Below are 13146 nucleotides of genomic sequence, written 5' to 3' on the forward strand. Positions count from 1 at the left end.
CGAAAAATAGTAAATTTGATTTTATTTCCAATGAAAGAAATCTTCAATTGAATAATTTCGAATATAATATTGCGTAGTATCTGTTTTATCAATTGAAATGTTTAGAAATAGATGTGGTTAATTGTAGATAGAAAAATATAAGATAATATCCATGATTGTTGGAATGGAATGCAGTCGACATGAATGCTACGTTCGTCGTCTGGAATAAGCTGGTGCAGCCGCACCAGTTGCTTGTCGTGTGTGCGTGTTTGAGTGTGTGTTTGTAAGAAGATCGTGTGTTGTGCTGCTAGCCGGAAGAAGAAGGACGAAGAAGGGACTACCAAAGGATTGGAAAGAGAGACGAGATAGAGACTGAGAGGACGAAGAGGTCAGAATGGAAAGAGGAAGAGTAGAAAGGAAGGATCCTTGTTGGGTCGTGCAAGATTTCCACGAAGCGAGCGAGACCTCTCTTTCTTGGCATACTCTTGTTGGCATTTCTCTCTCTCTCTCTCTCTCTCTCTCTCTCTGTTTTTCTCTTTGGGTCGAGGGACCAGAGTGGACCGCAGGCCTCCGACTCTCACAACGACGATATTATGGGCCTAACTTCATATTATTGTGGCTCCTTATATGGCAGCTCGTCGTACATCACGTTGCGACTCGTTTCATTTTCGAAGAAGTGCTCGCGTTGTACTAAAACTCCTGCGAAAATTTTTCTCCAAGGTTGAATTTACTTACATTCCCAAGACTACCTGCTTTTTCCCTAGCATTAGGATGTCCCAAGAATTTCTCTTCTTCTCACCTTGGCTTCATTCTTCCCAATCCCCCCTCCCCCCGTCTACATCGTCTACGTCGTCGTCGTCTGCTTACCTGTCTGTTTCTCTACGTCTCCGTAAACCGTTGGACAATTATTTTGTAATCACGTTATTCTTACTCAAACTTTTTTTTACCGTAAATTTAGAGTTTAATTGATGGCAAGTTTTCATAGTCGTTTATGTTAATTTGGTTCACTTCGTGTTCTTCAATTTAAGAATAATGAAACTTTCGTGAAAATTCAAAAAAGAATAAATGGTGAATCTCGTTTCGATTTCTATCCAGTGGATGTATCATAAATTATGTATTACGTTCGCGTAGAAAATAGAAAAGCTTTGAAGAAGATGAAACTTTCTGTGCGTTTCGTTATAGCAGTAGTAATAGTAGTAGTACATTAATAGTCATAGTAGTACATAATAGTAGTAGAGATGCCGATGCTGGCATCTCTACTGCTATATTATATTGCTACTCGAGTTATTCAAATAGGTGAATAGAAGCAGAAGCGCGTGTCGTGCTTTCCAATCGAGCGTCGTGAATTATTAAAGAGGATCGCCAACGATATCTACCTCATAGCCTGGCCTATCTCAACGCTGATGCATTTTGAATTAAACGACCGTCCAACTAATTGGACCTATCGATTCGTCAATATTGTCTTCTTACAAATAATTATCTTTTGTAATAACAAAACATGTCAGTTTTGGCTTTGTCAATAATCTTCGTTAAATTATCCTAAACAACATTCACTTTTCCTGGGCTTCTTATTTTTTTCCAAAAGAAAATTTTCAAACTTTCCTGTGTATTAATCAAAAACAAAAACAAAATAATCAATGAACCATCATTCGTGATTTGATACCATCAATTTGATTTGAACGTTTACAAATAACTCGATATCTCCTTTCAAGTATTTTATAGTAATCGATAACAACTTCGTAGTACAAGCAAAAGCTTTTCCTGTTGAAGCAGAAGCTTTAGAAAATCAGTTTAATCTTCTTCTTCTTTTTTTTTTTATTGTTGAAAAGAAAAATCTCAGAAGTTGCAACAGAATGAGTGATTTTTCCATAATCAGTTTAACTTTGTTCAAATATATATTATATTATCTAGATGGATGAGACAAGTTTCTATATTTCGATCCATTATTTTGATTAAAATTTCTCTATATTAATATATATATATATTTAAATAAATAAATTTTACTTTTAAAAAAAGATCCGTACATTTTGAATATAGAATACGAAAAAGAAACTAAAATTACAACGTTCTTATCTTAAATTCTCTTTATTAGAAATATTATTACCGTTGTACACATGCGCAATGTTTGGAAAGTCATATAAACAAGATTAAATAAAAGAATTTTGACAGATGACAACGTGCCAGTCTGAAGGTGAATTTCGAGGAGGACGGTACTCCGATCATATACTTGTTGTGTTTAGGTAACAATATACATTCCTTTCGATTAATTAACAATTATTTTATTATTTTAATACACTCTATATACATTTTCTTTATTACGAACTAATATGAACTAATTTATTCGGAACTAACGATCATTATTCTATGGATTTACAAAAAATTTTCATCAAGAATGGCTTAACTTTTTCTTTTTCTCGTTTCTTATTTATTTTATTTTATTTTATTTTATTTTATTTTATTTTATTTTATTTTATTTTATTTTATTTTTAATAAAGTGAATAGATAATATCGTTAAAGAATAAGACGTTGATCGATCGTGTATACTTTTGCCAGTTTTCTCATGGGGAAGACGAGAATCCTTTGGCAGTAGGTATATGAACTTGTGAATGTTTTACACAAAGAAGGAAGAATAAGAGGGATTAAAGAAGGAAAGAAGGAGAAGCTCGTCTTGTATAAGTCGTCGCGTCGCATCGCATCGTGAGTTGCTCGTTTACAAACCACCAGTTGCTCCTCGTCTACTTGAATTCTTCCATCTTTCGTTGAACAGAACGGTTAGAAGTCGAACGATGATCCTAAGTTCGTTTTTCAAAGACATCATAAGCAAAAAAATACATAGTAATGGAAAAAGAAGAATACTTGGATATTTTTCTTTTTCCTTTTCTAAATCAAAATAACAAAAAAAAAAGGATACTTTTAGTTTGTACCTTTTCCTTATTTTTGGGGAGGTTTTTTATTTCAAGTAGAATGTTATCTCGTTTTATGGGACCTTTACTTCAGGCAGGAACAACGAGTTTCACTTTTGTCGTTTCCTGTTGAAAAATGTGACACACGAGATGCTATTTCCTGTTTGACCAAAAGAAAAAAAAAAGAGGATACTCGGAATCGAACTTTTCTTTCTACTTCTTTTTTACTTTTTTAAGGGGGAGGGGGAGGATTTGTATCGTTTGTACGTTAGGAAATTTGATTTGAAGAGAAAAATGAAAGCGCGGTTTAAACGTTGTGCGGATGACGTAAGTAAAAGAATGCAGGATAATTTTCTCCATCTTTTTCTAGAGTGAAATCCTTGCATCGGTCTCGTCTCGAATCGTTTCGTGATTTTGTGAACGATTTCAACCGATATCGCGAAGAGCTCACTCACGTCTTCTTACGTAACACAATCACTATGAACATTTGCGAAAGTTGGTGAAAGATTGGCTACTAAGATTATCCATCGCAAAATTGGAAATAATTTCTTCCGCTGCATAAGGAACAATTTTAGAAATAGAAAACTAATTATTATGAAATCATTGTAATCATCGATTAGTTCTGTCTTTTTTTTTCTCTTCTTCTTGTTATCCTTACAAAAAAAAATATATATATTTCACATCATCATCATCTAATAAGAAATGTGAACAGCAGAAATTCAATGAAATAAATGATTAACAACGAACTTGATGCAAAGTTTTAAACTACTTCTCGTAGTTTGTGTTTCAAGGTGAAAGTTATGCTACTGTAAAAAAATATCTTCTATTACGTATAGATATTAAATCTCGAACAAAAGACCAAAAAGAAGAAAATTTCAAATGTTCAAAGATCTCCGGAGAAAGTGTCCTTAAGTTAATTTAATTAATTAATGAATTTTTAATAAGAAACGAATTGCAAGATAATTAGTGAAATCTTACTGGATATGTATTTCAATATCATATGCAAATTACAATATTGCGGATGTTGGTTTGCAATTAAAAAGGAAAATGAAATAAAAATTGATATTTATTTAATTTTTTTCTTTTCTTCTTTCATCTTCCATCAAAATGAAGAATTAAAGTACCTAATGATATTTGAGTACTTGCATGAATATCAATGATAAAATAAAATTCTTTTTCTCTCATTCCCGTTTTTTTTTTTTTTTTTCGTGAAAAATATTTTTCAACGATAAATCACACAGATGACAGACAGATACACACACACACACACGTAGAGATAAATTCCAAAGTTCTCGCTTTATTATTAAAAAGTCCTCTTCTCTTTAGCAACTGCAAGATCCTTGGAAGCTCTCTTCTCAATTATCGTTCGCTAATTAAAGTTTTTTCAGGATAGTCACAAAGGTAAGAGAGACAGAGTTACCCTTCGTAAAAGCGAATTAACTCGATCAACGTAATTCCTAGTAGTACTTCAACACGTTGTCGAGTTATAAAGTTGATCCTTTTGAACGATTTAGCATATATATATATGAATTCAGAATGAAACGAAGGAGAAGGAGGAGGAGAAGGAGGAGGAGGAAGTGTCGACAAAATTTCATAGATTATTTCTAATAATATTAATTATTCTTTTTCGAAATCCTTTTTGTTTTTTTTTTTGTTTTAGACTAATGTGCATACACTAATGGAAATAAATGCAAACAGAAAATGTACATACGAGTGATTTCTCTTCTTGAATTTACTTCGATGATGAAAATTCTTACGTAATTCGTTCCAATCGAAACTTTCACGAGATTCTCTCTTACTTACTTGTTACATATAAATAATACCAAAGGAACTCTTCTTCTTCTTCTTCTTCTTTGCTATAATAACATAATTGAATTTAAAAAGGAATAGAATAAATAACAGAATGAGATAGACAAGGATGTAGATATTTTAATTGAAAGTTTAGAGAACTCGTTCGCGTATATACTCGTTTCTCGCGATATTAACCTCTTTTCTCGATCGAAACCTTTCACCATGAGAGAATACGGCTGCCAGCATGGATTACGATACAAAGTTATATTTATGACATCACGAGGCCGTACGAGAATAAATGAAAGTTGCAAGATTACTCTTACTCTCGCCGAACGCGCGAGCACGCGCGAAAGGGAAACCCGTTTGTTATGTTCTCTCTCTCTCTCTCTCTCTCTCTTGATCTTATATGCATTATTAGTATGTGTACGTATTTATTGTAAATACCGATCGTACATCGATCTTTTTGTTTTTTTTTTTTCATTTAACTATATTTTTTTTACTATACTTATCAGAGAAAGAGAAAAGGGAGAGAGGGGACAACTCGATTGAAATGATATCAATTTAATTATATCATTGAAACTCTTCTATTTAAATATTGTTTAATGAATTTTATGATTAATTGACTTTTTTTTTGTTAAGTGTATCTTTAATTAAAATACATAATTAATGTGATCTTAAAAACGAATGACTAACTTTCGGTGAGATAGAGATTTTATAGTGTTAAACACTTGTCATCTTTTAAAAATCATTGGTTATTTTCGAAAGCCAAATAAAGTGACACCTACCAAGCTGTATTAAAATAGTGAAAGAAACTATCTAATTCTTTTTTTTTTTTACGTACACAATTATATACGATGAAGGTCGCTAATTCTTAAAACTTTGAAAGAATCGAAGTTGGCCATTCCAAAGTATTGACGTCAACCAAATTCCATTTACTTAATTAAAAAATCATTTGCTTTTCGTACTCTCGCATCTAACACGACGCAAAGACACCTAAAGACAAAGTTTGTCAAAGATATTCAGTAAATTCATTTGATCGTTAGGAAAAGTAACGTTGAACGATAATATCGGTTTAAACGCTTACAAAATAACAAATTTGATCTCTCTCTCTCTCTCTCTCTGTTTTAATCTCATGGCAAGTAGTAGAAAGCTTTGGCAAAATAGAAATAGTGAAGCAGCAGACGGTGGTCCAGTCGATCAAGCGTTAAATCGTCTCTAACGCAATCTCAATGAAGTGTCCTTGAAGCCAGACACAATCGAATTTCTCATTGCTGTTCCGGATCGAATTATCACCTTGGTATTCGAAACTGCGAAGCTTCGAATAAAATTTCATTACGTACCCACCATGAGATTGCTTTCTACACCTCACAAGAGAGATAGTTTTATAGTCATCCAGAAAAAAAAGAGAGAGAAAGAGAGAGAGAGAGAACAAGCAATTAAATTAATCGTTCGTCGATCATTTTCGTATCACTTTCGATCCTCTCGCAAGAAAGATATATATATAAAGAGGAAGAGAGAGAGAAAGATACAAAAAAAAAAGCAAATGAATTCTTCCTCCCTTCGTTTTATCGGACTTCCTTTTTCCCTCGCCATCTCTCTCTCTCTCTTTCTCTTTCTCTCATACCAGCAGACCGGTAATTGAATCGAATGAAGTCATCTCGCTCACAGATTTATTTTCTACGGTCACACGTAGCATATTAGTAGACGACGAAAACGCTAATGCATACACACACACACACACACACACACACACAAACACATATATTTTATTCTATTTTCTTTGAAGTATTTCATAATAATTGCAATAATAATATAATCAAAAATAAAACATATATCACATATGTGAGATAAGAAAAATAAATTCATCAATATAATTGAAATTGATTAAGAAATAAATTGAAAGATATATATGTCTATAAAATAAAATGGAAAAAAAAAAAAACTACTTGAAAATAACCACGTACACATTATTAAATGATTGATTTAATAATGAATTTGTTTACAATGTTTTATTATCATCTTATGTATAAAAAAAAAAAAAAAAAAAAAATCATGAAATATTTGTTGAAAAATGTGTAAAGAAATGGGTTCGAGGGTACCAGATAATTTGACGACGCTCCTGCATCGAAGAGTGCCGAACTATCACGAACCTTAACGAAGCTGGGTAGCGACGGTGGCGGCAGAAGTACGAGGGATGACGACTTATGTTAGAACGTGCGTATATGTGTATAGAAAAGCATATTCGTCGTGTCGTTGTGCCGCGCGCACTCATCAAATTCACGAGTGTTGACCGAATCTTATTCACTGTTATTTCCGTCGTTTGAAGTGCCAACAGTGCGTGAAAAAAAGAAAAAGAAATCCAAGTTATCAAGTACGTATCTGTTTTAATATGTCCACTAGTGTAATCGATTTCTTTTTCCAAAATGTACTCATATTATCCTAGAGAGGGCTTTACATTCTCTTTTAGTTACTACCGCATATGTACATACACACATATCATAATATATACATACATATATACATATTACATATATACATATTATATATATATATACAGATAAATATATATGATACGTAAGAGTGTAGGCATGCACGTGTTACTTTCAAGTCTACCGGTTAAAACCTAACCTCGAAAATACTTAGAGACCTACGATCGAGCTAACTTTTTGTTTATTCATTTGTAATAACGTGTATAATAATCGATAGAAACGAACATATTTTAATCTAAGAATCGTATTTTCTCAATAATAGTTTATTGTTCTTGGAAAATGTTTAAAGATTTTTATTGTTTGTTTATTTTCTCGTTTGATTCTTCTTTACCTATTTTTTCCCGCCTACAGCCAACTTCAAGGTGAATGAAAAAGTAAATGAAAATATTTGCCTTTTTTTTTTTCAACCAAAAACATTTTGTTTATCAGTCGTAAAAGTCGTGCAGTTTTTTATTATAGAAATTACATATTCACATATTGTTTGCTAAAGTATGTTTGTAGTTGAAAAATTTACCGAAGAATATAATACGAGAGAAATATGTAAGTGTATATATATTAAACGAAAGAGTGTTTATTATTATAGTATAACCTTAAGGTTAAAATTATAAGAATCTTTCGTTAAATAGATTTTCATGGTTCAAAGTAAGAATAAACGATTATTACGACGTTTTCGTCAAAGAGGAATTTCTAACGTTCGTTGTTTTATATACAATGCTTTAGTATTTATGCACCAATATTCTTCTAATTTATTTGACTATATTATATCTATATGTATATATGTATATATGTATGTATGTATGTATCATAGGAAACAGATAATTAAATTGAAGATTATTATCTTTCTATTGCAGATAATTACAGTTAGATTTAATTATTACTGTATTACCTGAGTCAAACGAATTATTGTGCGTTTGAAGTTGTAACTGTAATTCATTATAACATTTATAGAGTTATAATATTATTACATCTAGTAATAAATGTGTGATGAAGACAAAGTATTAAGATATTTTATTATATATTTTTCTTATTGTTTTACATTTCTTTATGTATACGGGTATATATATATATAAAGACACCGTTGTGTTCTTAGGATTTGAAAAATAACGTTTTATGCGGGTCCCGCGTGTTTTTCTCGCTAACCGAAAACCAGTTTAATACATACATACGTTCGTTGTGACGAGGATTCTAGAAAAAGAAAAAGAAATAAATAGAAAAAGTCTGACAGGATGAGCGAAAAATTCTTAGCCTTAGCCGACATTAAAAATTAATTACGAGCATAGCTTGAAAGAGTAGTAGAAAAGTCTAAACGCAAACTGTAAAAAAAAAAAGAAAGAATAATTCGTTAGTAAAATTATTTGAGAATTTTTGGCTTACGTTTGTACAATGTGACACAGGAGTTGTAAAGAATTTAATAATAAATCATACCAATGTGATATTTTTTTTCATATTCTTTTTTTCTAATTATCTTTTTCAGATACATACGCGAGTTCCAATATCGATAATTTGAATTGTTGTTTATTGGTGCATTGGTGTATTGCATCGTATCAACCAGTGCGTGCAATTTTTGGTAGTCAAGTTTTCTTCTTTCTTTTACATTACTTTGTGGTGAGTACAAATATTGTTAATTATATTTTATATATTAATAATGATTAATATACCGTTAATAAAAAAAAAAATATCATATGATTATATTTCATTGGATTATTTTACGATGACGACGACGACGACGACGACGACGACAATATAATAGATGACATTTTCAAGGATTTTTATGATCAAAATTTTGTTAAAAAAAAGATGACCAACCGTCTTCCATTCTCGTCTCTAGTTCTTTTTCAAGTTAAACAGAAGAAACTAAAAAAAAATGTTAATTTCTTCAGCATGTGCGAAGGAGGTGACGGATCGGGACGATAAACGATTTTCGCCTGCTTTCAAAACTTGTATATGTATTTTAATATATATGTATATATGTATCTATATTGCATATGTATTGAAGTATGCATGCATGTGAGTGAGAGGGGTAGAAAAAATTTCTATCTCTCTCTCTCTCTCTCTCTCTTTTTCGTATATCGTCTCTTTTCCTGCTATTGCTTCTCAATGTTTTTATTTAGTACCACGTGCTTACCTCCCACTACTACTCCAGTTTGGAATCTGGAAAAATGGCGAGTAATATGCGAATTCTTTCCTTCTTTAAAAATATGTACAGCATATATAGTTGTGAAAGAGTCAGAAAGAGAGAGAGAATTGCAATTGTTTAGCAATTTGTTCTTATTAATTATACAAACATTAGAAGAGCAACATAACGTGAAAGAAAAACATGGAATTTTAGTTCTCACGAATTTTTCCTCAACTTTTCCACGATCTGTCGTTATTTTTTTCTTCTTCTTTTGCTTCTTCTTCCTTCTTGTTAGGTACCGACCAAAAAAAAAAAAAAAGAAAAATTATGAGCGGAGAAATAATTTTTTTCTCGTCTTTTCTCTTTAACGTACAAGTGGAACAACTTGCTGCCATCGGATCAGCAGCGGTGCCGTTGCTTTCGAAAAAAAGGAAAATAAAAAAAAAAGGCAGAATTGAAGTTCCTTGCTTCGGTGGTGTAGTAGTTGTGATGTTGATGCTGCTGTTGCTGTTGCTGTTGCTGTTGCTGGTGCTAGTGACGGTGATGGCAGTGATGGTGTGGGTGGAGAAGAGAAAAATTCCAGTGGGAAATACGTCTATCCTTTTCCGTTTGAATGCGTTCCGCATATCTTCCATCTTTCTTCCTCTAACATAGAGAAGTCTTCTCATCGTCCAACGACGTAACTCGAAACTGACAGACCCATTACGACGATCATCCGGGTAACGTAGAGCACGCCATAGGGTGCATTTCCAACGACGCGCGTGCTTCATTTTGTACCCCTGTTTTTTCTTTTTTTTTTTCTTTTTCTTTTTCTTTTTCCATTTTTTTTTCTCCCCGTAGTCGTCGTCGTCGTCGTCCACTTTTGTTCTCTCTCGACCGACCATTTTGCATCTCCTCCCTTTCTTTTTTTCTATGTAGTTCCAAAAGTTTGCCTAAAAGTTCCATAGGGAATTACCAAAATCATTTCATCTCTTTACTGAGATTTTTTTTTTTTTTAGAGTTTAGCGAGAGATTTGATAAAGAATTCATTTTTAAATGGAAATAAATTTTGTTTTGAAAATCATGCGAAAACATTTGGGACCCACCCTGCATATAATATATATATATATTGGGTTGTTTTGAAAGTTCGTGCGGATTTTGATGGAAGATTGAAATGCAATATTTTTGTTTGCAACGCATTTAAGTTTTTTTTTTTTTTTAATATATATTTATTAAACCATTAACTGCCAAATTATTTTTGCTTTTACAGAAATATTTATATTTTTCAAAGTCTTAAAAAAAAAATATAAAGTTCCATTTAACAAAAAAGGTGCAACTGCATTTAGCGGGTGCATCGATCGATTTTCAAAAAAAAAAAAAGTAAGGTCATAGAAAATTGACATTTGTTGTGCCATATATAACTTTTTCCTGTATGATTTTTGTTCTATTGTTACTTAAAAAAAAAGTTATTACCCGTTCCCGTTACAAGAATTATCCTGTATAAATATATGTAGTTCTCTTAGCGTTCTTTTTCTCGTACAGTTTCGAATTTAATTTCATTTTTCCAAGATAAATAGATTATTTCTCTCACGAGATTGAAAGTAACGTGAATGTGCAGAGGATTGACTATGAGTTTCGTTTATAATGAAATGGTTTGAAGTATTAAAACATACGGCTTTTGGATCGCTTCTTTTTACGTAACAGTAAAAAGTTACTTTTTCCCTCTCTCTCTCTCTCTCTCCTTCTCTCTTTTTCTCTTCTCTCTGTCTTTCGTTCTATTAATTTTCTTTTTGTTTGTTTTTTCGGGTTACGTTGATCGAGCGTTGCAACCTTGGTTCGACTTCTCTCTCTCTCTCTCTCTCTCTCTCTCTCTCTCTTTAGTTTTTCGCTATAAAATATAATGGAGTCGTGTTCTATCGATAGGCATAGCTATTACTACTTTGTTCGATACGTTTTTCTCTCTCTCTCTCTCTCTTTTTCTTTTGGTTTTATTCCTTCTTGCAACTTTTTACCTCCTACCTCTTTATTACATTTCTTTCGATAGTCGGTGGTCTGGCCTTGCTTCGCGATTACAAGGACGTTTCCTATCGGCCTGATTTATTCATTCTTAAAAGAATTGTCAAGAATTTTTCAAAATTTTCACATGAAATCGCCTTACGAAAATATGGTTTTTATTTTTTTTTTTTTTATATTTTACATTTTATTGTAAAGAAGTATTTCTTGAATTTGTACATATAGAAATGTAACTATGTATATATATATAGAATATATTTACCTAAAATAGAAAAATATTTTAGGAAATGCAGCGTATTTGCAGGATATGTGTTAGGCATGTAACATAGGAACATTTTGAAAGCGTACGAATTGTAAAGCTTCCCGAGATATCGATCATACGGTTTATTATTGGTAAGCACGTTTCAATGGTCTTTCGAAAGGACTAGTTTAACCGCCGTAAGAATTTAACGAGCCTTTCCCAGCCTCTCTCTCTTTTTTTTTTCTTTTTTTTTTTTTTCTGTCTTTTCACGCTACGTTTTTCCCTTCACGGTTTTGCTCAGGTAGATAAACGTATAGGAAGGTAGGTAAGTAGGTAGGTAGGTAGGTAGGTAGGTTGGTTGGTAGGTTGGTAGGTAAAAGGTACAGAAGAATAATCTGAGAAATCGTCAATAATCGAGTTTGTCCTGAAAAATAAGCAAATTTTTAATACTTGGGAAAAATCTCTTAAACAAACGAATCATTTCTTTAAAGATTTCATTTAATTTGTTCATTTTTTTAATATTAAATTTTTTAACCCTTTCTCGGACGCCTGTCCACTCTTAACCACCACACAAGAAACCGTGCTAATCTTAAATATATATATGGTTATATTATATTATATATTTATATTATTATTATTATTAATTATTTTTAAATAAATATAATATTAATTATAAATAATTTATATTATATTATTGATATATTTATATTGTATTATACTATATTATATATATATATATATATATATATATATATATATATATATATATATATATAAATTAATTAATTCCGACTACTACGACACCCATGTTCAAATTGAATACGTCCGAAAAAGAATGCATCGTTACATTTTTTTTTTCATATATTGTTTAAAATTATTTATGCATTATTTTATAGAATAAATTCAAGTGAAAAATGTGAAATATATATTTAAATATTATTCTAATCGGTTCTCATATCAACTGAAGGGAAAAATTGTCTATCTCTCTTTTCGCAATCCCTTTTCTCGTTCGAATTGAATTTTTCTCTTCGTGCAAAGAAAAACTCTCGATGATATATATATATATATATATATATATATATATATATATATATATATTTAAGTATATACGTAAGGATTTGAAATTGCTATCAGAGGAAGAGTCGTCTTCCTGTATTATCGAGAAATACCTTGAGGAAGATCGATAGGGTAGGTCGTTACGAATCTTGTTTGATTTCATATCGTTTCATTTTCGTGATCTTCTCGTTTCATGAGAGATGGTTTTTTAGATGAGATTTTATTCCTTTCTTTTTTATTTTTTATTTTTATTTTTTTTTTTTTATAGGTAACGCCCTTTTTTTTTTCAATATCTTTGATATCATCCCAACTGTAACCACATATCTATTACAAATGAACGTTGAGTATATTTGTTGAATTGTTTGAGTTGTTTTAATTTTTGTGTTATTTTTTTTTTTGAAACGTGTTATTGCATTTTTTAAAAGCTTTGAATAGCGTGTACATCGTCGCGTTATACTTTCTCATATGCGTGTGTATTATTTTTATAAAAGAAACGTTTTCCTAAATCCTACGTTTTTTTCTTTTTTTTTCTTTTTTTTTTTTTAATGTGCTAAACGTCATAAAATAAAATGACTAACG

At 31.3% G+C, this 13146-nt stretch overlaps 1 protein-coding gene across 1 annotated transcript in view; it reads left to right on the top strand.

Moving 5' to 3' along the window:
• Window positions 1–6851: 6851 nt before the first annotated feature.
• The window catches only part of brat (tripartite motif-containing protein brain tumor), a 76850-nt gene continuing 70555 nt past the window's right edge, over window positions 6852–13146 (top strand). Inside the window, exons 1-2 of the mRNA XM_015329856.2 lie at window positions 6852–7044; window positions 8637–8767. The gene's annotated coding sequence lies outside the window, so the exon portion shown is untranslated. The remainder of the gene's footprint in view (window positions 7045–8636; window positions 8768–13146) is intronic.

This window comes from Polistes dominula, unplaced genomic scaffold (genome assembly GCF_049000335.1).
Source record: "Polistes dominula isolate Pdom_NZ unplaced genomic scaffold, Pdom_raw_medaka contig_11, whole genome shotgun sequence".
NCBI classification, from domain to species: Eukaryota; Metazoa; Arthropoda; class Insecta; order Hymenoptera; family Vespidae; genus Polistes; species Polistes dominula.